Genomic DNA, 26,923 nt, shown 5'->3' with positions numbered 1-26,923 from the left:
TGCAGACAAATGGTAAAATATGAAAAAATTTTCTCCTTTCATCGAAGCAATATAGGTTCTTTCCCAAATAGTAAGTCTCAAATGTTCACATTCTTCAATGGGAGAGTTGCCAAATTGAAAGCAGGGATTAAGTTTAAATAGAATTGCTTCTCCTTCCAATCCAGATTGTATATCGCTCCTATAAGTGGTTTAAATTTTATGTCCCTTTTCCGGCAAATATGAAATTGCAGAGACCCTATGAAACTGCTGTCATCTCCCTTATGGGAAGCCAGCAGCAGGCAATAGGGAAACAATAGGGAAACAAACTTAACTTCCCTAGTTGATCCATCTCCTTCAATCAAGTCTATCCCAGGAGAAGAAGGAACAATGTTGTTTGTCAAGCCAAACAGCAGGCTAAAGAAACATCACTTTTAACTTAGGAATAGAGAAGGAGAATAAAATAGGCCCAGAAAAAATAAGTTTTACTATATATTCAGCACCAAACTGTAAATAACATCCTACCATATTCCCATGTGTGGAAGTTACATGTTATTTCTGGACTATGAAAAGTAATTGGATTATTATGGCATTGTATTGTACATATCCACTCTTATGTTTTCTCTTCTCTTATTGGTAATTCAACTCCATTTTAAGAATTCCACTATAATTAAAAATTCTAAAAATAATCCCTTAATTATTGCTCTGCTGTAATCAATTTTGGATTTCACCATGAATGCAGAGAAAATAAAAGTTATTTTTTTACTGGATAAGCTAAATATTATTTTGACAGCTATTTTATTTTTATGTTTACATTTTACTAATTGCTTTTGTTTGAAATTTGTGATAATACCACATACTTCACTACATAGACTATCTTTTAGCACAATCAGTTGTTTTCATATGCTTGGAAATATATACACAATGAGAGTAAAATCATTAGAGGCAACTGAATGAGTATACAAGATCTTTCAAGCTGCCTAATAACATCTGTTGTAAAAGTATAAACGTTTTGAAAAATAATCAGAAACCTTTTTTTGTTCAACCTAGTGGAATGCTCCTTTTCTGTTTATATTAAAATGAACTGTGGCATATTGTTCAAATCTAAAATAGATTAGATCTATTTTTGAACAATTCTACTGATTATAATGAAATGCTATTTTTTCAAGGATTTCTGAACTTCTGGCTTCAAGAGTTCCATTTTATTCTTTTTCTTTTTTTTCTGTCCCTGGGTACTTGATTGTTTTCACTCACTTCAATTTTGAAACAAAGAATTGCTAGATACTGGGGAAATACTCCTTATATACAAAGAGACTATTTAATCACTTGGAAGAGATAATATCTGTGCACAAAGAACTCTAGATAATAGTGAAATCTTATAGAGAAAAGCTAGCTCATAGTAGTAATCAGAAAAATGACCGTGTTGCAAAAGACAATCCAGGCTACTTGTAATCAGCGTAGCTCTAGTTTGTATTTAGCTAAATAGAGCATTGAAGCGGCATTGTTTACACCTGCATCAGTTCCTTTCCCAATTTGCATTAATATCACCCACATTAATCAAAAAGGCTACCAGGAAAAAATAATTAAATGGCAAGTTTGAATGTTAAAGTACAGTCCGCTAACTGCACATATCTAGCCTCAATTTTTTGATAATCTATCGGCAGAGTTGTAATTTATGCATTTATCCATCATCTTGAAAACTTTTGTCTTAATGTGATTGTTCTGCTTTGCTGCTGAACATTATCCTGGAAAAATAAAAATTATACAGAAATTGCAAAAACAAACCTGAAAGCATGACGTTGTTGAACAACAGTTCAGCATATTAGTAACAAAGTAGGACAATGTTTTTATCCATTTGACCCACAGAACTTAACACGTCCATAGGGTAATCAAAGTACTCAATGGGTGTGTTCAGAAATTGCTTGAAACATGCTTTAATCTTTCACCTTGCTTGAAACATGCTTTAATCTTTCAGTACAAAAACAATAGATCAGCTCTCTTAAGAATGTATGTTTGAAGAATAAAAAGACTTTTTAAAATTAGTATTAACTAACATTTGATAGTTTACCGTATGCCCACAGCATTTTTTTTTTGATGAATCTCTTTTTTTTTTTTACGTTTGAGTATAGTTGACTCAACACTCTCTCTCTCTCTTTTTAAGATTTTATTTATTTATTCATGAGAGTTACAGAGAAGGAGGCAGAGACAGAGACATTCCATGAATGACTGCATCATGCAGGGAGCCTGATGCAGGACTGGATCCAGAGACTCCAAGATCATGTTCAACCACTGAGCCACCCAGGCATCCCTACGCAGCACTCTTAGAGAACTATTATTGTCCCATCGTTCAGAGGAAGCAAGACACATAATATGAAAATAATTTCCTCAAGATCATGTACTATATAATCCCAGCTGGTAACTGGGATTCCACGTAATATCCTTACTTTTACCCAGGAATCTCTAGTCTTTTTTTTTTTTTCAATAGAACGAAAAATGGTATTAACTGAAGGAAACATTTAGGCTAGTATAGTAAGTATCTATGAAGAATATTAAAATGTATGTAAATTTAATTTCTGAAATCTGGTCACAATAATTCAGAAAGCATGTTTGAAAACAACTGTGCCATTGAACTATTTTTCATATCATAAGTGGCTTACTTTGGTCACTTTGGGGGAAAAAGTTTGGGGCATCCTTCATTGCTTGAAGTAGAATTTGAAATGAATATCAAATCAAGTTAGGATATATTTAAGAACAATCAAAGTCAGTATTTCTGAATTGTCTTTCCGTAATTTTTTACTTCATTTCCCAAAATTTTACTTGCTTTGGATTACAATACAAATAGAAAATAACACCTTACAATCATTTTAGTTGGCCTACTTAACAGAAAAATAAAAATTAAAACACTCAGCAGTGACATTTGTTTAATTTCATGTATATCTCCCTGTGGCCTTGCCAACTTGAGATCCATAAACTGATGCCCCTCTGCATGCTTGGTCATGATTGCAGGGAGACCATCTGAAGTGAAAATAGTCTCTAAGAAAGTCCCATTACAAGTTCTGTCCTTGTCAGTGACACCATTCTTTCTAAAGTGGATTAAACCATATATTAAAGTTACTAAAGTGTATTCTGAGCACTGTGAACCCAAATAGAACGTAGTTTCTTCAATTCTGCTCCCCTTAAGTTTTTAACAACTAATGCTGTCAATTGAGAGGAGCACCTCCTTTTTTAAAGATACAGCAACTTAATGATGTGCTATTCAGTTCTGGAATGGAAGCCTACTGCTGCTGGTTTGGCAGTTAAAACATCTTTACACCAAGAAATTATTTAGGGGTTTGAATTGTTCTCCTACTGGAAAACTAAGCCACTATTCTGTCCAGAAACACCATATTGATAGTTCATGAGAGAAATATACATTATTTCTTATTTTAAGGGTAACTTTTAGATGGTCACAAAGATATCGACAGCTTTATATTTTTAGTTTTAGCTTGATATATATTTTTCTTCCTTAAATTTTATTAGAGTTAAGATTTCTGGGTGGGTCTAATGAAGAAGTAAGGTAGACACATGAGTTCCTTGCTACTTAACTGCAGTATAATCTGAATCAAGGAAATGTGAGAATGATCCAGATACAGGCTTTATCAGATTTAAATCTTTAGGTTAGATTCCCAAGCATAGAAACCATAGCCATGATCCAAGCTAAACCTTTAAGATACCAAGCTTGAAAACAGCATCCTAATTAACTTCAAAAGAAAATTTCTAAAATTTACCCAAACTAAAATTTTTGGTACTCTAAAAACATATTTTACACATGTGATTGCCATCTGCTAAATCTTCTGAATTTTTGCTACCTAATAGCTCTGTCTAGACATGAAGTTCATTTGGTTGGCTACCATAGAACCAAATATAAAAAGCAAAGAATGTCTACTTACTTGACCTATAATTATTTGCCCTATTAATTAATTACTTGCCCTATTAATTAATCAAGAGATAATTTTCAGATATCAGAAACTTAGAGTGCCATAAAATAATGCATTTTGTAGACTTACTCTCTTAAATAAACTATTTCCAGAATGTTTCCATAGATTATGGTAAACAGAAAAACAAAACAAAATGGTAAGGATCAAGTAAATTAAAGTACCATGTACTGACTGTAATCTTTGTTAAAGCACAACAAATGATGTTCTCAGTTATATTTATAACAAGGATTTTTTTCCCATTAACATTTTATTTATGAATTATGATTAGGGCCAGATTGAATCTCTGCCTGCAATTATGCAACCATAATTATCAAACTGGCAATGTGCACTTTGTTGCTTTATTAACGTGCTTCAATTCTGAATGTAAAGGTCTACATTATAGCTCTTTGTCGTCTGCTGAGATTTTCAGCAAACGTGGTAGTTGCCAATGGAATTGTCTCATGCAATGCAAATACTTTAAATTACAATGATCTCCATCTTTCCATTGCCTAACAGATATTATTTAAATGGTGAACATTTTGTTCAGACCTATGGGATCTTTGCTATAACTCTGATTTGTATGATTTAAGGCCCTGTATCTCATTACTAATTTATTCTCCACCTTCAAACAAAAGTAGGGTTTTTTGTATCTGCACACACAAATCCACCTTCTTCACCCCCGCATTTTCCTTGTCTGGTTTTAAGCTCCATAGTATAATATATTTGAACTTTAGATCTTTGATATAGCCAACTTCCTCTTGTTTTAATATCTAAAGCTGTGACTGGATGCATTATTGATAAGTACACTGGGAACTTCTGCTGAAGCTTGTGAAATAGTTATTTGGTGTCTGAGTCATGAAAAAAAGATTCTTATGGAAACTTCATTATGCCTTTTCTTACACATGGCATGTGTTTGATTACTTCTGCCACCTTCTTAATGTTGATTGTCACTTTATTTTCTTTCTCCTTGAAATTGCTAGGTATCATTTAATGCAGAGAATATACCCATCTGTAGTGTAAATTATGCATGTTTTTATTTTAGCTCACTTGCTCTCAAATCCAAATTCTTTTTCTGAACAGCAAAAAGTTAATTTTACATTTATGCATCTTTCCATGTGCTTTGTGCTTAGTTAGATAAAGTTTGAAAAGCAGTATTCACTTTTTTACTTCTCTTTTTTAATTAAAAAAAAACAGCTGAAATATTTTTTTTTTTCTCAAAGGAAACCTAAGTTGCTACATCCTGATCTTGGGCCAAATGTACAATTGTCCTCCTTAAAAGAGCTGATATGAATTTTATTTCATAATCAAGATGAAACAATACTTCAACAAACATAGCTTTTGTCTATCATCATTAGCTTTTATTAGAATGATGCACTTTAAACTCACAAAGTTTCTTCCATCCATTTCTGTGGCTTTGGTATGGAAGTATATCCTACTGCCCTGCTTAACAGAGATGTATTCTCAATGGTAAGCTGATTTTTTTTTTGGGGGGGGGGAGGGGGTTGTGTGATTTTTTTTTAAAGGACTTACTTGTGCTTGAAAAAAATTATAATCTTTGAACGACAGAAGCTAAGAGGAATTTCAGCTGAATGAGTTTATAGAACATCTGAAATCTAAGCCAGTACTGACTTTTCATGACATTATAAAATCCTCTTAAAGAAATTGGAACCCCACACACTTTCTACACCATTGAATATATCATGTTCCTACAATCGTTACAATAGGTGAACAACCTTAAGAAATGAACATATATATTTTTTGTATACTTGGAGTTCAGATTATTTTATCGTCTAATATACACTGGGTGTATATTTATTTAAAATACTTTAGTATGATATTACACTGAATTTAACATTTAAGAAAATAGTGATGTGGGGTGCCTGGGTGGCTCAGTCAGTTAAGCGTCTACTTTCAGCTCAGGTCATGATGCCAGATCCAGCGGGAGTGAGTGTGCATTGTGCTCCCTGCTTAGCAGGGAGTCTGCTTCTCTCTGTCTCTCCCTCTGTACCTCCTCCTTGCTCATTCTCTTTCTCAAAAAAATAAATAAAATCTTAAAAAAAAGAAAATAGTGGTGTGCTTTTTCCCTTTAGTTCTCTGACTATGGTCAACCAAGAACTCTATGTACACAATGACTGCTCTATAGCTTTCATTATAATCTGCCTAGAAATGGAACAGACACTTAAATCATATAAAGGAAGGCAAATATTTAATAAGTACCTGTCTTGCTTTTCAGTGGCAGTTTAATTATTTATGCTCACTAACTAATTAGCATTCTAAGCTTTATTGTTGGCCTAATTACTTTTCTTGAAATAGTAGGAGATTATTGTCTTTTTCCCCCAACTCTTTAACTATAGTAAAGTCTTCATTCATTCATTCATTCATTTAACAAATATTTGTTGAGAAACTCCTATACCCTACTTTTCTAGCTCTTAGGATTTAGCAGTTATCAAAGGAAGAAAAAAATTCAACAAGGGAGCACACAATAAACATAATAAGCAAGTAAGTTATATGTAAGTTAGAAGGCAATAAATACCATAGAGAAAAGCAGGTTTAAGAGGGCCATGGATATTGTGTGGAAAGTATTATTTTTATTTAATTTATTTTTTTTTATTTTTAATTATTTTAAAGATTTTATTTATTTTTTCATGAGAGACACAGAGAGAGCCAGAGACATAGGCAGACAGAGAAGCAAGCTCCATGCAGGAAGCCTGATGTGAAACTCAATCCTAGGACTCTAGGATCATGCCCTGAGGTGAAGGCAGATCCTCAACCACTGAGCCACCCAGGGGTCCCCGAAAGTGTTATTTTAAATAGGGTGGACTAGGTAACCTTGATGAGATGGTGATTGGAAGGGCATAAAGGAGTTAGACATGTGGATATATGGGGAAACAATGTTTGAGCAGCCAGAATAATGTGGAAAACAGTAACGTGGAAACATGTCAGGGATTATGGTGGAAAGCAAAACTAGTGCCGTTGGAATGGTATACGAAGCCAATAGCAAAAGATAAGGTTAGAAAGATGACTAAGGGGTGTAGGGCATATAATGTAGGGATTTTAACCATTGTAAGGAATTTGCTTTTCCTCAGGGTTTTGAAAATAGGAATGGTCTAACTTCTAGGATTATTCTGGATACTGGGTTAAAAATATCTTGTAGGGATAAAGGGTAGAGGTAGGGAGACCCATTGGGGATCATTACAATAGTTCTGGCCAAAGATATTAGTGAATCTGAAGCAGAGTGGTAGGAAGTTTCTCAGATTCTTCATATATGTTTGACATCATTGATAGATTAAGAAAAACACATTTTAGGACGTAATGAGTCAGAGTTATTAATTATTCTAAGAATTATGTTTTTGTTCTATCATGTAATTTTCCTTGATGTATCAACAGAGTTTATTAATCATTACGATAAAGTAAAAACCTAAGAAGAATTTGGAACCAACTCTCATTTTTAAATGCACTAAACTACCCTTCAATGTACAATGGGCATAATATTCTCCATTCAAAAACTGCATCATCAGTGACTCTGCCTAGTTACCAAAGATTGTTTCTGATGAGAAAACTAGATTTTATTAACCTCTAATCATTTCTTCAATAAAGTGATGTTCTGTCCATCAACTTACAACTAAAAAAGACAATTAGTCATTTGGATAAGGGAGTAAATTATCAATGTGACCAACTCAGAATCTTTGTTAACTTCATCGAAAAGCAGTAACATTATTCTCTAAGGAAAAAAAAATTAAGTAAAATGTGACTTGCAGGCTCACTTTGAGTAGAAAGTAAAAAATTATGGTGTTATTAATCAGTCAGAAATAAATATTCAATGAAATAAACACATGCCCTACTCACTTCCATACAACTGTTTTTCACTCCCAAACTGATTTTATATCATGTGTTATACATTTAAAAAAATCGTAGAGTGCCTTTCCTATATGATATTCTAAGTTTCTTCATTTGTATATTACTAAAAACACAGGGCAAGAAAGAGACAGTTGGAATATTTCCCAATTTATTATTTTCATTATGTTTCAACCATAGTCTTATGTTATTTTGAAACATGTTATTATGTTTCAATCATAGTCCAATACCATTTCCCCTTGAGAGTCAATATTTACCTTGATGTTTGCTGCTGTCAGAGGATTCTTTAATTCAGGTTCATAATTCTTTGTATTCATATATATTTTAATAAAAATCATACCTAGCAACAACATACACATATACACACTCTCACATACCTTAGTTATACTTTTCTGAAATGAGTATTTTAAGAATTCATAACAAATAAGAAACTCTGATGAAAATTTAGTGTGTTGTCTTATTTTTTTTCCTTGAGAAGCCAAAGAATAGTTAATCTGCATCTTTATTAACTCACCTAGGGCCCCAAAGTATTGGTGGCAGTTAAAGTAAATTTCCTATTATGCTACTTATCAGTTTTAGTCTCTTAATTCTGAGGTCTTTGCTAGTATTTCTAGCCTATAAAGTTATTGTTCATATTATTGTTTTCATATACTCATCATCATAATAATACTTTGAAACTACTAAACAGAAATTTCTCCTCTTAACAATTCAGAGCATTTAAAACTAATTCTTTCTCAAAAATGTTCTTCTGAGGGGCACCTGGCTGGCTCAGTTGGTTAAATAGCCAACTCTTGATTTCAGCTCAGGTCATAATCTCAGGGTGAGATCAAGCCTAGCATTAGGCTCTGTGCTCAGCAAGGAATCTGCTTGAGATTCTCTTCCCCTCTTTCTGCCCTTCTCCCTGCTTGTGTACCCTCTCTCTCTAAAATAAATAAATAAACAAATCTTTTAGAAATGTTCTTCTGAGGCAAATAGAGTCAAATATTATTCTGCATCATTTACTTAATGGAAAAAGTCATTTCATGGGTGGTTTTACAGAATTGGTAATAGGCCTCATTTTAATAAAGAAAATAAAAATAGCTTGCTTTTAGTAAACAGCTAGTAGCAAAAAAAGGGTTAATTTACCATCCAGAAGGAGTCAATATAACCATTTCACATTAAAATCAAGCAAATGAATTAGGTGTAAACAAAACTTTATATTCTATTGTCATTTAGATAAGAACCATCAATTCCATTAAATATGAATTTATAGCATAAGGTGCACTTCTAGGTCACACATCTAAAGTTAAATCAATATGCTATAAACTTATGCAATGAGTATGTCAGTTATATCTCAGTGAAACTGGGAAAAAAGAAGTCATTATGCTATATGTGAAACTCACATAAATTCAATGGAACTTTTGGGAATAGATAGTGTTATTCTCTTAGCAAATAACATACCAATTTGATTAGCCATTTCATTTTGTTTATATTAATGACTGACAACTACTAAACATCTACTATATTCTATCGCTTCATTCCTTTTTTGCCCCCTTGGTAGTTCAGTCTATTTTGATTTGCAAACTATGTTATTTCATTATATTCTAAATGTTCATTATTGCCTCTACTCTGTAATCCATATTCAAACCTTGCTGTGAGATTATTCTTCTAGATGCTTTGGTCATTCTCCTCTATTAAGTATTCTTTAAATGCACATTAAAAATAAAGGTCAGTTTCTGTCTATGTAACACATTCATGATCTGATTTTACATTATTTTCTTATTTATCTGTCTGAATGCACTTTACGTCCCATAATCTTTCCTTCAACCAAATTACAGTGCTCACCATTTCCTAAACACAGCTTGCATTTCCCTTCTATTTCTCCCATCTGAATTCAGTCCAGAGGCATTTGTTGAGGATTTGCACTGTGACAGTTTCCGTGCCAGGAGACAAAACAGACTAGTATTCATCTTCTGCTTTGTGAAGAGTTCTTAAAGCATAATGGGAAAAAAAGACATGTAAACACTATTATAATAAGATGAGGAAATAACAGAAATAAGTTCAAAATAGGAAGTTATCTACCCACCACCCATAATCACTTTAATATATGAATTTCTTCTCTAAATGTTGAGATTCAGGACAAATGGTACGACTTCAGTGAAGCATTGTAAGACTTACCAGATCATGCACAAGTTCTCTCTCCTGCTCGAAATTACATTACCCATTGACTTTGTCTTCTCTCAGTCCTTATCACACGCTGCCTTGCACTACTGTGGTGTGTGAAAAGGTGGAATAACCCCTGCTATATTGTAAAAAGCTTGAGTTGAAGACCTTGCTCACTAGAATGTAAACTCCAAATAGCAGCAATGCATGTCTGCTTGCAATGGACATTTTAAGAATTTTCATGAATGAATGAAAGGATTATGCAGAGTATCTTTATAGTATTCATGGAACTAACTATATATGACATAAAATTAGGCTAAGTTAATATTTGTTGAAGAAATAAAGACGGTGTCTTAGTTTTATATCCTTTGTAGTGGTATCAGATGGTGCCAAACAACTGGTAGCCCCATCCCAACACTCACCCACCCACCCCCACACACATACAGGATTGATCTGCAGAATTAGCCAATTTCTTTAGTGTAAGAATTCCCAGTCTGGCAGATTTCAAACTAAAAATATAATGCCACTGAAGTGAGAATTGAGAAGGGATAGCAGGCTTTCAAAAGCTGGTAGAAGCCAACTGTAGCTAAGGTGATATCTAGTATACACAATAAACTCTCAATGATTATTTGTTAATTAATAAAAGTTTTAGACATATGGCTAAGCTTGAGTGAAAGTCATTTATAAATAAGTCACTGTTCCAAAAACAAATGCCAAATAGCATTTCATTCTTTCAATATTTCATTATTCCAGGGAAGTTCTCCCTTCTGATTTCAGATTTGGAAGATTTCAGTTAACCATAAAGCCTGGAAAACTGACTGGAGTATAATATTGGTTTTGACCTTGACCTTGTTGGAGTATGTTGCTCTCCAGTGTGCAACAGCTATCGGGGACTTTATTACACAAGTTATGATCACCAGTACCCCTAAAATCAGGTCTTCGTGGTTAATAAGGATACTTGTACTTTGCTTCTTTTACTATATACTAGATTCAATTTGAAAAAGATTGTAGTAATTGGGATTATGTTTGGCTGCAGATGAAAGAACTCAATTATCCAGCTTAAACAAATTGTTTTTTCACATAACACAGAAGTCTGGAAGTAAGCCATTTAGGATTGGTCCATGGTACAAAAAAGAATTAACCAAGCTCCTTCCTTTCTCCCACTCACAAGCTGCTGCCTCACATCAGAGTCAAAACGATAGGGAAAAAAGGTAAAGGTCATCAGGACTGTGCCCTTGAGTTTGTCCCTTTGTTTTAAGAAAAAAATGACTTGCATGATTCCCTCCACCCCAATTCAATTTCTGATTACATTTCATTGGCTAGAACTTTGCCATATGCCAACCCTTAGAGGCAAAGTAGCCAAGAAAACAACACTTTTTTACACTAAATTAATATGATATTAGTAAGGCTGGAGGACAAAAAGGATATTAGGCAAGAAACTGTAGTGACATAAGTCATACTTACATCATTGCTGCAGTATGAATAAGAAATTGTAATCTCATTGTACTAAATATATCAATGAGAAAGTAACTTAATTGAATTCTATTACTTGCTGTGTCATTTACTAAGCAGAGCTCTCTCTGCCATGTGGGCCACACAATATATCATCAACTATCAGTAATTCAGCTCATACTCTATTCATGACACTAGACTAGTTGTTATTGAGAATGCTGAGATTAAAATTCTAGACCTTACACTGGGCTGACACTAACAAACATGACAACTATCACATACTTTGTGGAGTACACAAAGATCATAATCCTTAAACCATGACATGCCCATGTTCACAAAACACTAAACTGCTATGTGTCTTTTTGTTAGAAACTAATACAATTTTTTCCATTGGTAAGATAGAATAATTAATACAGTAAATTTTATGATAAACATTTGGGATCTCCATTTGGTAGCCAAAAGCTTCTTTGGATCTGAAAAATACAAGTATAATGTATTGAGTTCCCTTTTGACCTAGGATTGATGACAAATGGGGTGGGAACAAATTTGTTCATCTTGTGTCATATCAGCCTCTATGAATGTCTAATGACATAGGCATTAGATTCACATTAATATAACTTATGGCCCTGGCTTATTATTTGCATACAGTAATGAGAAAGGCAGCTACAAATTTAAAAGCAACAGAAATCATTCCAGAAAAAGAAGGAGAACAAGAGTGAAACAGTGAGAGCAAGAGGAAGAGAGCGGGATGGGAAAAGAGAGAGAGAGAGAGGAAGAGAGAGAAAGAGAAAGAGAGAGAGAGAGAGAGAGAGAGAGAAATGAGAAAGGTGTGTGGCTTTGGAAAGTTTCCTAGCATCTGGTCTTCAAAAATTACCAAAAATTTGAAGGACTAAAAAGCAGTACAGAATTCTACATCGGAAAAAGCTTCAAACTCATGAGTCAAACTAACTTGTGGCTCTAGTCTTAATCTTGCTGTCTACCATTTTAGTGAGCTTAGGCAAGTCACTCCAATTTTCCAGTCTAAAATCCTGTGTTGACATATTATAGACAAACACCAGAATAACAAAATTCCATACTTTCCAAACACCACATAATTCCACATAGGTGTCTCTGGGAAGGGCATATGGCAAATTACTGGATGAAAGAAAGCTTTCCAAATGTATTAGTAAAGAAGATTTAGTGTACACCCTGAACTGGCATGGTTAAAGAAGGCTAAAGTGAAAACTAAAATCTGCGTGTAATTTAGAAAGACAGATAAGCTCAAAGATGAGATTTCAGGTCATGGAGATGGCATAGGCAGAGGTAGAGAGGAAAGGATAAACATGCTATTTAGTATTGTGAGGATAACTCCATTTTAGATGTCAGGTTTTATTGTATATTTATTCTGTATAATAGAGATCAGTTGAAAAAAATGAAAATCTTGAAAATCACATCACAAATGGACTATACTTTTGGGTAATGGGAAAGCCATATATATTCTAGAGAAAGCTATTGACACGATGAGATTATTGTATTATGTTTTCCTCTTTTTTTGTTGTTGTTTTCCTCTTGTTTGGAGGTGCTTTATTCCTCCAGTAATTTTCTTTCAAACTGGTTACTATGTTGGAGCTAATGGTGGTATTAGTGTTTACTATGACCCCTGTATTATCTTAAAACAACAACAACAACAACAACAACAACAACAACAAAAACATCTTTTCTCCAGTATGATTTTCATTACGGAATTATCACTGCTGGATGTACCTTCTTTCGAAGGTACCTTTTTTTTTTTTTTCAGATTTTGGTCTTTGAGTTATAATTTTTTTAGAAAAACACATTTTCTAAAATATTAAATGTGCATTATTTAGATACAATATTTGCAAATGAGCCTTTATACATAAACCAGCTTATCAAATCTCCAGTCAACAGAGGGAAGAATTCACAAATGTGAAATTTGAAAGTCATTTTTCCTAACTATGACTGTGGTTTCTAGACTTTGTCCTTAAGCACAAACCATTATTTCACAATACCAAGATTTACAGCTCCACAGCACAGGGAGATTATGTAGTCTTCTGATGGATGGTATCAAAGCTGAAGGCTAAAAGATACTTTGGTGGTATAACTGGGAACAGATTCTCTTTCTTTAAGATCTTCAAGATAGGCTTTCAAAACTTCTTTATCAAAGCATTGACAATCTCACTTTCCATCACTTCGACATCATCTTGACACTGGGTGTTATCAAGAGGATTGTCCATGAGGCTCACGAATTTTAAAGGTGTGGAAGAGTCACACAGCGCCGTTGGGAGCTCCACTAAATGGTCCCCACTGACGACTAATAAGGTGAGCTTCTTTAAGTTAAGCAAGGCATAAGGAAGATAGGTCAGCTTGTTCTTATACAAGAGAAAGGTCTGCAGTTCTTCTAGCTTCAAAGGGGAGCTCGGTTAATTCTAGGTTTCCAGAACAGTCCAATCTCTCTAGATTTTCACAGTCCCCCAGTTCTGGAGGAATGCTCTTCCTCCAGAACTGGAGGAAGATGGTTGAAACTCACACTGAGCTCTTCCAGGTTCTTCAAACAACCAATTTCAGCTGGAAGTCAGGAGATTTGGTTTTTTGGCAGATCCAGAATTCTCATCGCTTGAAACAGCTCAATATAGGTAGGAATGTTTTGAATCAGGGTATTACTGATGTGCCATTCTTTCAGGTGTGTCTGCTCCTTCAAGGAATCGGGGAGCTCCGTCCACTGCTCCCCCGAAAGTTCAAACACAAAAGGACTGCTCTGTTTGTCTCTCTCCTTGGAAAGTGAGCTCTGGTTTGCCTTTCTTCACTGTGGCCATTACCATGACATCCACACCAGCAGCAAGAACTCTTTACTATCCTCCTTTGATCCCCTTCACAGAGATAATACAGATTTTTGGTTTCCATATTGTCAGCACAGTTGATCACAGCTCTGACCAGAAAAGACAGACAAATCCAGAATTTTGCACTCGAGGACCCACCAAGTCCTTGCTCAGACATGTTGAATAGAGGAAAGGGACAGAAAAAAAGCTGTACCCCTTTTTTTAGATAAATGTATCAGCCATTGAAGTAAAATTAAGTACCACATTTCTGTAGCAAATATTTTTGCCTTTTTAGATCTGCCAGTAAAATCTAGAGAAATTCAAGTTATTTATTTTATAACTTATAACAAGTACATATGATTTTTGCAAAGTTATTTGAGACTTTTAGGTAAAATATGCTACAAATTGCTGTTTATCAATCAATATTATGACATTTTTAAGATTAAGATTCATCATGAAATTAGAGGAACTTTAAATAGAAAGGATTTCAGATATTCTTTTTTAAATTATTTCTTTTATCATGTTAAGTGTGCTCTTTAATCTCCATCCCCTATTTTACTCTCCCCCCCCCCCCCACCTCCCCTCACTTTTCCTCTGGTAACCATCAGATATCACCATATATGGGAGATTTAAAAAAACAGAAGCTACAGAGGATATTTTCCTTAAAAACTAAGAGATGTAAATGGCAGATTCCATTAAATGTGCTTCCCAAAGCACACAGGCATACACACAGGATAGAGACATACAAACAACACACAGACAAACATGTTGAAAAAGATAATTAGTGGAATTTGGGTAGCAAATCTTTACAAGGAGCTAAAAGAAAAAAAGAGCCAGTCTAAATTGTAACTAGAAGGTTACAAAGAATTTGCAAATAAGATATCTTTTGAGGATTAAACAGGTAGATCAAGACATAATCAACCTGGACAGGAATGGACAACCTATCTTAGAAAGACAAAGATTCTCTCAGAAGAGCAAGCCTTGAATGAATCCTGATTGCATGAATTCACACATCCAACAAAATATCAATATCAATCAGAAGGAGCGTAGGTTAAGCATGAAAAATAAAACAAGCAGAGTTCAGTGTCAAATATAATCACTATCCATCCAAGGACAACCCAAGGAAGTGGGTGCCATAGGCCAAAGCCTTTTCCTGTCCAGTTGTAACAGTGCAGCTCCATCTAATTCCATCAGCTATTCAAATCTTATAATTAACTCTGTTTTTGTGTGTGTGTGTGTGTGTGTGTGTGTGTGTGTGTGTGATATCATATTCACCAAGCCATCTACTGACAGAGCTGTATTTTCCCATTGAAGTATCTGAAGAATAGAATACCCAGCCCAGGGATTCAAATAGTATGTAATCTAGCCCATTGTATTTCTAACTATGAATGAACAGCCTCCTAGTTGGAGTCTGACAATTCACGTATACTATCCAAAGGCAAAAATGTGTTGGCCATAGGACTCAAATATCTAATACCTCAACAATTAGTGTTTATTCAACCAAATAGTAAAATTTGAATGTTAAACTTCAGAATTGTAGAGTTCATTAATATGAATTAACACTGGATGCTGACCAATCAAGTTTTGGAGTCTGTAAAAAATAGGACAGTTTCTGGATTACCTCATAAATTCCTGATCCAAGGAATCCGAAGTGAAACTGAGCTAGCTACAGTTTCCCCAGTATTACCATATTAATCATAGGGATTATCTATACTCTGAACTATCTAGAATGTACTTTTCCAGGAATGATTTGGCAAAGCAGGTATTGCGATTCACATTTGATACATGAAAGAACTGAGTAGTAAAATTATAGAACTATTTTTTCAAGCTGAAACAATTAATAAGTGGAGCTAGAACTGGAACCAGGTCCTTGTAGTCATGGATAGCAAACTTAAGTGACTACAAAGGTACTTAGTGAATAAAGAAGATACAATGAGGTCTGCTTAAACCTGTGTAAGTTATAAACTTGTAACAACATAGGTTGCCAGTGTCCCACAAAAAGTCAAATATTCTAATTTTATGTGAAATCTCTTGATTTGGAAATATTGTTATCTAATTTGACGATAAGTTTTGGGTACTATGAGCTGAATAAAAGACTTACACGTAAGCTCATTTGGGGTATGGAACACCAACTTGTGGCCTATGAGCCAAAGTAAATACTTCTGTTATTTATAGTAAAAAGTTCTTCTAAATTCTGGAAAAATAATTACGAGTCTGAAATGATATTCTCTGATGAGTGCTAATATTCTAAGCTACAGTGCTGATCTTATGCATATGATTTAAGAGGCACAAGTGTGATTGTTTTTTTTTTTTTTTGTAAAAAATTCGTAAGGATATATCCTACCTCTTTTGAACAAGAGACTTCAGATATATTTGAAAGCAATTAGAATTTTTCTAAAGAAGTAGTTACCTGGTATTTCACCATAAGAACAAGTGATTAAAAATATTATTTGAAATTATAAAAAAATAAGCCAAGACTTTGATGATTTAGAACTTTTATCATGGTAATTACCTATAACACAGAATCCTATATCAAAACGTGGATAATTTGTGGACTAGACGATTATATATGAGTAGACAGCTTTGAAAACTGTCAATCATTTTCATTCTAGTGTGGACTCAATATTCTCAATATGTCTTTAGTGTATCTTTCATAATTCCAAAGTTAAAGAACCTTTGGACTTGAAGAATCTAACTGAAAACTGTAATTGTACTGGATAAACATCACTCAATGGACAATGACATCTTAGCCAAGACATGGTTCTGTTTGGGTGAAATACACTTCATTCATGTGTATTCTTTTCATTGTGTCTGAAACTTGCAAGAAGGAAAGTTATTTGTGTCCCTTCATAAGGATGCATTAGTGCTCCACAATATACACTTAAAGGGATCTATCTCTTTGTATTAAAAAAAAAAAGAGTAAAGAATAAGACCATTATATCATAGCTCCTGTAGAAACCATAATTTTATATTATGTGTCATTTACATAACATAAGAGTTTAAAATAGTTGTTTTATTTAAGGGGAAACATTCTCCAAATAACTGGTTTGAAACAGAATGCTAATGTCTGAGGAGAATTACGTCAGTCAAAATATTATAGAAACGCCAAATATTATAGCAGTAAAAACCACAGGTTATATTTTCATAGTGTCAAAGTTTAGACAACCTAGCCATGGATCTGATTCTCATACTTCGAAGGCAGATTTGCTCTCATGACATGAAAAGAATTGTCTAATTTCAGTAGAAAACAGGCAGACAGCCTCATTCTCAGCAGGTTTTCCCTGGCATTTAGAGCTGCAGAGTGACGAGGAAACCCATAAGGTGGGTCAAGGCAAGTGAATAATTCTTGGTTAAGAAAACAATTGCCTATTGACTGGAGACTGGGCAATTTTTCTTCAAGTTCCCTACCTCTTAAGGGGCCCCACCTGAGAGTTGGTGTGAGCCCTATTGTGAACAAATGAGATAGCCATCTCTGGATCAACTCCACAGAGGCTTCAGGCAATATCAGAAACTGACCCAATGATGCCCTAGATATTGCACTTCTGAAAACAGGTCTTGAGATCCTGTGCCTTTTTTTGATTGTTTAAAACACAGGGATTTTCTATGTTCAAAGACAGGAACTAAAATCACAAAAGCACATTACTACAGAAATGTGTAAAATTTACCTCATAAATACAAATTAAGCAAATCTTGCAGATAAGATGTCTTTCTATTAATAATTTTCCTAATTAGAACCCCAGTGGTGCTAGGATTTTCTGGTCCAAGGATAATAATTAATTAAACTATTGATGTATCTTTCTTTTTAAAATGTTGAAGATGTTATGTCATTAAGTTAATAGCTATTTATTAAGTACTTACTGTGTACCATTTACCTACAACTGAGCTAAGAACTGCCACTTCCAAAATGAGCTTTATCTGATACAGTCTACTGACAGAATGAATAGTGCTGGGAGGTATCAACAGGAGCCTCATCACTAGGCTTCACCTAAATCACTCCTGATTGATGGCTATTTCTGTTGTCCTTAAAGATCTCCTAGAGAAGCATTACCAATTCATTAACAAATTCTATTAAGGCGAAGTTCTCCCTAATAACCAATGTCATCATGGAGCCAAAATCCATTTTGTCTAATTTTACTCCCGTTAAAATTGTACGTAGCTGGACTATTAATATGTTGTAATTTAAAGCGCCTAAACTTAACTATGTTTCCTGTCTTTTTCTTTTCCTTTTTTGCTTAAAAGAAAGATGTATCCCTTTTTATATCCAACACTAAGCTATCACGCTCTAAACACTGCTCTCACCTTATGTCTTACTCTATTATTTTTTCCTCTTTCTCCTATGTGAGCTGGTCCTTTCTTCTAAGCGTCTAAAGATGTTCACATTTCTCTTATATTAAAAAAGCCCCAATTTATTCTTACATCATACCCTCTATTTGTTCACTTCTCATCTTTCCATCCTAGCCAGGTTACTTTGCTTTCCCTTCTATTCTCTCCTTAACTCCTTGTGAGCTGACTTTTCTCACCACTACACAGAAATTGCTCTTGCAAAGTCACTAATAGTCTAACTACAAACTCTAGTTTCCACTCATCAGTCTCACGTTACTTGAATGTAAGAGATATTTAACACTACTGACCACTGCTACCACTATCAAAATGTCTGCAATTTAAGGCAATTTAATAAATTCTCCTTTTAGTTTTAGCCTCTAAGTTTGTATGACTATGGTCTTTCCTCGTTTAATTTTTCCCACTCACTCCTTACATTATCATTTGTGGTTTCTCTTCTTCCTCACACTCCTTAGATTGTGGTGTTATTCAGAGTCCTCAGCTCTTATCTCTTCTCTTTGTGTATATTATTTGTGAATGATCAATGCACAATAGAAGATTGTTGTGCTACTCAGTTATAGAAAATTGCAAATCCGTACCCCAACCCAGAATCTTTTCTATTCCTTAAGCTCCAAATGCCTCCTGGTATCCTTAACCAGTTGAATATGCAAACTTCATCCCTGGGGCCACCATGTCACTCATTCTTCTGCAAAGATATAAATCATTATTCTTTTCTCATTTTTTTTTTTACTTTCTACATTGAATTAAATACTAGTTTCTGGACTATGCCTTATACATTCTCCATTATACAGTCCCTAATATCCAATCTCAGTGTTACTACTTCATCCCCCAAAGGAAGCACTGCTTTTATCTGCTACTCTCAACTTTCTTACCTTCTCAAGCTATACAAAAATTATTTTCAAAGTAAGGTTCTCAAACACATATACCACCATATTACTTCCACTTATGAATTTTTGTCTGTTCTCCAATGCTTATCTCAAGGAGAGTTCAAATTTCATACTTTGGCCCCTTCAATCACTAATAATCTTACTCCCATTGCTTTTTCAGTCCCCTGCCCTACCGCTCACAGCCCACCGTCCTCTACACCCCACTACACATGCACATGCATGTGTCCTCTGCCTCACCTGCATCAAGTAATCTTCAAGTCCCCAGTTAGAAAATGCCTCTGGAGCTGGTGTCGCATGTCTGTCTACCACTGATTGCAGACAGGCTGTGATGGACAGTTCACACAAGCTCTGTCTCTGAGCACCTCCCCTGGTGAAATCCTCAACCAATAGTGGGCAGAGTGGTGGAGAAATATTCTATCATCCTGACTTTTAGGGGAACAGTTTGGAGGCCTTACCTTTATATTCAGAGGCACTGTTGGACTGAGTCTCTGTTGCTTCCAGCAGAACTCAAAATGAAGCCTTTCGTTGTTTTTACTTCTTTTCCTTTTTCACTGTGCACTTTCCCTCAGTTTTTTTTTTTTTTTTTATGAGGTCCACTCTCCCAAATATTCAAGATGTATTTAAGATGTTTTCTAAGGTTTTATTTCTGAGGAACCCACACTAAGCCTCTGCCATACTCATCAACTTTTGGACATGTCATTACACTTTTCTAGAATCCTTGGTCTACACATGATTCACAAGAAAGTCCTATACCCCCTTACATTATGGTTTGTGAGCATTTACTTGGAAAATATTCTCCAACTTTTAAAATTGTCACTATTTTTAAAAAATCACTATTTTTTCTTGTCATCAATAGCAACTAATAGTTGATCATCATCTCTCCTATAATAGACCATGAGCGGCTTGAGAGTTCAGACAAGGCTTAATTATCTATGTATTCCAATGCATAGAATAGTGATTTAGTACATAGTGATATTGAATTCTTTGTATTGAACAAATGACATTTCTATTTTAATAACGATGACACTTGACATTTGTATTTTAATAATGATGACATTTGATTGAAGGAGATGAGGTATTTTTCTGATATATTTCAGTGATGTAATCAAGAATTCTTTAAATTGAATTTTAAGAAACGATAATAATAAAATGCAGCTAAAATGGTATATAGTCTTGCTGGGCTAATATCTATGATATGACAGGAACAATATCGTAAAGATGCCCAGAACTCAAAGGTTAATGGAGTTAGTGCCACCTAGAGCTATAGGAGGAGTGGTCAGATTGAAAGTTCTAGAGAGTAAGATCCAGGAGGATCTAATTGCCCTTAAGTAGAACTGGAAAGTATGTCCAGAAGCCATGAATCTAGAATTGTAAGTGAGGATTTGCATGTGAAATGAGAAACTAAAAAGAGGAATAAATCATAGGCAAACCACGTAATCAATTATGTACCATAGGAACAAAGATAAAGTTTGTTGGAATTATTGAAACTGAGAAGACAGCCAGATTATGAAAGATCATAGGAAGGACAACAAAATTAAGAAAAGTCAAAATCTGAATAAAATTGTCTTAGAGTAACTTGAAAAAAGAAACAGAGGTTGAGTTATCTTCATTTTATTGGAGACTCCAGCTACTTTAAAGAAATAGCCCAGCTCAACCAGTGTTATCCCTCCCTATTTTTCAAAGAGTTATTCCTAATGGGGCTGTGAGGAATGTATGAAATCATATTTCTGTAAATTAATGATAAAATAAGGAGTATATAAGGATATTTTGATATTTCACACAGTTGAATGAATATACTTCATATTACAGGTTATGACATTTCAAGGATATATTCAGTTCCAAATGAATAACATAGATGGTTAAGAAAGTAAGTAAAATTTTTCAAAAGTACAAAAATTACATAAAAATATGCATGCATTTAAGATTAAAGTAGAACCAAAGAGAAATAATTTAACTATAGAAATGTATTACACATTGTTCAACCAATGAAGGTTAATATTGTTGTAACAATATTACATTTAATAACTTACTGTGAGACAAGTATAGCTATAGCATGATAGTTTCAATTGTCTAGAAAAGGCACACAGAAGGTAAATTTTAACAGACATAAAAATAAAGTACCACTGTGAGTGTTTAAAAGTTAATTGCAAATCCTTATCAAAATATTAGTAAACTAAATCAGGATATATATATATATATATATATATATATATATATATATATATGGATTTCAAGTATTAAACATCATGACCAAATAGGAAATATCCAATTAAGAGGTGGAAAGTGAATTTAACATCCAAACATAAGTTCACATAATATATCATGTCTTGGTTTCCTATTGCTATGTAAAGTAACATTTTCATAGGACCTGGGGATTATAACTTTGAGGGCTATTAGTCAGCCTGCCATGGTACTCCCTTTTGTCACAAAGGGCGCCAGCCCACAGAAAATATATTCGCCACATTCTAAGGTCTTCAATATAATATTAATTCAAGTCTAAATCTCACTTAAGACTTACCTGTTCAAAAGCCCCAAATGTCATCATTTAAATTATCAAAATTTGCTATGGGTGAAACTCTGGGCATAATCCATCCTGAGACAAAATTCCTCTCCAACTGTGTACCTGTAAAACTGGAAAATAAGTTAACCACTCCCTAAATGCAATGCAGACAGGTATAGGAAACAGTTATAGATGTCAGATGTCATCATTCAAAAATGAAGAACAGCTGAGTGAAATAAGTCAATCGGAGAAGGACAAGCATTACATAGTCTTATTCAGTTGGGGAATATAAAAATTAGTGAAAGGGAATAAAGGGGAAAAGAGAAAAAATGAGTGGAAATATCAGAAAGGGAGACAGAACTGAAAGTTCCTAACTCTGGGAAAAAAAACTAGGGGTGGTAGAAGGGGAGGTGGGCGGGGGGTGGGGGTGACTGGGTGATGGGCACTGAGGTGGGCACTTGACGGGATGAGCACTGGGTGTTATTCTATATGTTGGCAAATTGAACACCAATAAAAAATAAATTTATATTAAAAAATGAAGAACATGAAAGGATGAAAAGAATCATCTGCCCAATAAAGTGAAAATCCAACCAGGCAAACTATTTGGTTTCAAGGGCTTGAAACAATCTTCTGGGCCTTGTTATAAACGTTAAGAAGAAAACAAGCCACACCCTCAACACTTCTTGAAAATCTCCGCTAAATATTAGAGTTCCTTTCTTACAAGTTCTACTATTCATATAGCCTGTAAGGCACAACTCAGCTAAGCTTCTTCCCATTATGTAACAAGGATTCCCTGTCTTCCAGTTTCCAAAAATATGTTCTTAATTTCATTTTGAACCCTCACCAGAAGCACCCTTAATACTTATATTTATGCCATCTGTTTATGTATGACTATTTAAGTATTCTCCAAGAAAATAGATTTTTTTGCCTACTATGTTCCTTACTTCCTCCTGAGTTCTCACCAATGGTCCCTTTAACATCCAGCATATTCAACACAATCTAGAATTGTTCTAATATATTCATCATAATTTTTTTTCAATTGTACCCAATTCCAAAGCCACTTCCATATTTTTAGGAATTTTTAGAGCAGTATCCCATTTCCAAGTTCTAAGATCTGCATTAGTTTCCTATTGTTACTCAAGATAATATATATTTATAGGTTCCAGGGATAGGGGTGGGCATCTGGACATATTTTGGGGGCCATTATTCAGTCTATCACATCATGCTAGTAGAATAAAGACCCAAAAAATCACATGGTCATCCCAATAAATAATAATAATAATAATAATAATAATAATTAATAATAATAATAAAACTTGACAGAATTCAAGATTCACTTATCATAAAGACCCTCAAAAAACTAGAACTAGAACTACAAAGGAACTGATAAAACACATCTGTGAAAAACCCACAGCTAACATCATCCTTAGTGTTGAAAGCTTGAATGCTTACTCTTCATTATTAAAGATAGGGCAAGAATGTCTGCTCTCACCACTTCTGTTCAACAGTGTTCTATAGGTTCTAGGCAGTGCAATAAGGCAAAAGAAAATTTCTGACTTAACACCATCGAGAGATTAGAAAGGAAGAAGTTAAACTGTAATAACAGATGACATAATTCTATATATAGAAAAACCCAGGGAATATACACATAAGTGCACCACACACTGTTAGAACTAAAAAATGAGTTTAGCAAGGTTGCAAAATACAAGATCAAAATATAAAACTAAACTGTATTTCCATATACTAAAAATGAACAATCCAAAAATGAAGTTATATAAAAATAATTCTCTTCAAAATAGCATAAGAAATAAAATTCAGAAGTTAACAAAAGAAATACAAGGAGTTGCAAAAGAAAAGTATGAAACATTGCAGAAAGAAACAAAAGGAGATCTAAATAAATGGAGAGAAATTTATAATGCTTTCTTCAGTTCCCCTCATAAAATAGCCACCACAATGTGGACAGTCTCCACTGTCCAACAACCTGCACTACGGAAGATAGAACAACTCACATTGCTCTGCAGTTCTGTTCTGGGTGAAAAAAACCTATCTTGATCAGCACAATATAATTGATTGTAGACTAAATCATTTAGGAAGGAAGAGACAAAGGTAGGTAGGAAGACATGGAGGGAAGAAGGATTTATTCTCTTTTAAAATTAAATATTTTCCCTTAAAAATCATCTCTTTATGTCTCCATATACACTCTACAGGGTATCGTAATCCTATATTCCATGTGTGTCATATCAAGCCAGAATGTTGTATTTAATACCAAGCATCACCATTAAAGAGTATAAAGAAGAGGACGGCAAGGTGGATGAAGATACTGAGGTTATTTTGCCTTGAAATATGTATGAAGACATAACAATTTTCAGATATTTGAAAGAATGCCACGTGGGAGGGAAGATGGTATAAGGTTTTGTGAGTTTTTTTTTTTTTTTTTATGTTGCAGAGAAGAAATTACTCTCTTTAGAAGGGCCTTAAACCTGAAAATTGGGATCAGTAAAATTTTTCTTTCTGTAATCCTCAGTCAGAGGCCAGATAATCATCTTCCATGTTGTTCAAATATTCCTTGTTTCCAGGTAGCAGGTTGTTGTAAGTCTCCTCTAATATTAATTATATAGCTCATATGTTAAGAATGTATCAGAGACACCTGGGTGGCTCAGTGGTTAAGTGTCTGCCTTTGGCTCAGGTCATGATCCTGGGGTCTTGGGATCAAGTCCCACATCTTGTTCCCTCTAGGGAGCCTGCTTCTGCCTCTATGTCTCCACCTCTCTCACTGTATCTCTCATGAATAAAGAAATAAATCTTTTAAAAAAAGAATGTATAAATTGAACCATTCTAGAGTAAACTTGGAAAATTTGAAACTTCTAAAGGGAGCAAAACTTCCTTCATAGATGGCAGATGCTGATTCTACAAATGTGGTTGGATGCTTCACTGATACTCATGAGTAGCTCCTGAAATAATTTCCTCTAAGTGAGCAAATCATGGGCTTCATGCCACATGAAATTACTATATGTAAATTTACATGACCTGCATGCATGTCTAATTCATGCTGGAAAGGAGAGTGTCCTTTAGTTGTTGATTCCCTTTCAAATCAGTTCCTTGACAGTGGCAACGGGAAGCAGAGAGATGCCAAAATGTTGCCACAGGTTTTTCCTCTTCTTAACAAATCAAAATATGCCCAGTTAGAAAAATTCCAAACGCTATAAAAATACCTTTACCATCTTGAAGCTTTAAAAACATATTTAAAATATATGAAAATTTCAAGCACCTGCATTTTCATTCATTAACTTATAGGAAAAATCAATAATGAAAACAAATAACATGAAGTAGAATGAATGAAATCAATTTAGTAAGCCAGTCATAATTAGGAGGTCTGCATGTGCCATATTCACTGACATGTCCAGTCTTTATATTAAAAAAAATCTTATTCTTGGAGCTAAGCCTTACTTGTACTTTATAATATAGCTTGGATAAATATAAAATAGCAGCCAAATACACTTATATAAATCAAACAGATCTCATAGGTTTTCACCATATGCACTGAGAAAGAAACAGGTTTACCCATTTATTCTCACAAAGGATTAGGACTTGAACTCCTCAAGAGGAAGCAAGCAATATTAAAGTCACTGTGTGACAAGCCATACTAATATTTGAATCATTAAATGAGGATTTTTTTCCCTTAAAGTTCATAATTTAAATGAGTCAGCAGCCTGATTAGGTAGCATTAAAAATTAGCTTTTAGCTGCTAATAAGCTTCCCCTTGGATACACAGCCTGTTTTCCTGAGGCAAAGAGAAGAGGGAGCTGCATGAGCCACTGTTTGCAATGTATGAATAAGATGACAAATGGGAAGAGGGCGTGGATGTTGATGAAGAAGGTTTGATTAGCAATTGGCAGCATGAAAACTTCTGAATTATTTTGCAAATTTAAAGAAAGGTTACACATGCAGTTGGTGAACAGAATTATAGACACAAAAATAGAAGTATCTGAAAAAGCAGACATTTTGTTTTCATGCATGTGATTTGGGTATTTTTGCATCTCTTTATCTTTAATCAAAACTCAGACTAGGATCTTGATATGAGGCAAGTGGAATTTACTTGTATGTTGCTTGGCCACCAAGCAAATATCGCCAGTGTTTCCCCAGGCCACACCAGTCTGGGATAGTCATGGAGTGACAATAAGTAACAGAAGTAAATGATAAGTGCAAAGCTTCACCAGACTGTGAGAACACATGAGGTCACATTACATTAATCCCCCAAATCTCTACACCTGGAGCCTCCACCTGTTTGGCTAGCAGAGGGAATTTGAGGCTATTCCAAGTATTCTTCCCCAAATACTCGCAACACCCCAAATATTACATATCACTTTGGGATATCTCAACAATAAATAACAACAAGAAAAACAACCAGAATTGACTAAAATAGGAAGAAAAAATATCATAAAATAACAAGAAGACTAGAGGTAGTGTAGTTCCATTTGGGTTAACTAGCATCATCAAGGACCCATTTTGTTTTCATGGCCACACTATCATTACGAGGGCTGCCTTGTGTCCTACTTTCCAAGGGCCACTGTAACAAAGGAGCCACCTAGTCTTAAAAAATATGTGAATTTATGATCCCACTGTTTTGGAGACTAAAAGTTTGATGCCAAAGGTGTCAAAAGGGCAATGGTCCCTCTAGGGAAGAAACTGTCCCTGCCTCCCCTTACTTTGTTGACAAGAGTCGATGTTCCTTGGCTTGCAACTCCAATTTCTGCTACATCCATTACATGGTATTGTCCCTGCATATCTCCATGTGTCCACATTTCTCTCTTCTTATAATGATACCAATCATTGGATTAGATCCTGCTATCAACAAATATGACCTCATCTTAATGTGATTATGTCTGCAAAGGCTTTGTGCTCAAGTAAGTTCACATTCACAGGTTCTGGATGACATGAATTTGGGGGGAGATATTGTTCAATCCAGCACACTTGGTCTTCCACCAGTTCCCTCATATT

General features: G+C 34.5%; 1 pseudogene; it reads right to left on the bottom strand.

Moving 5' to 3' along the window:
- Positions 1 to 13,282: 13,282 nt before the first annotated feature.
- Positions 13,283 to 26,709, bottom strand: LOC112923134 (leucine-rich repeat-containing protein 2 pseudogene; annotated as a pseudogene).
- Between the last annotated feature and the right edge of the window lie 214 nt (positions 26,710 to 26,923).

This window comes from Vulpes vulpes, chromosome 1 (assembly GCF_048418805.1).
Source record: "Vulpes vulpes isolate BD-2025 chromosome 1, VulVul3, whole genome shotgun sequence".
NCBI lineage: Eukaryota > Metazoa > Chordata > Mammalia > Carnivora > Canidae > Vulpes > Vulpes vulpes.
This window is presented reverse-complemented; position numbering and strand designations above follow the sequence as displayed.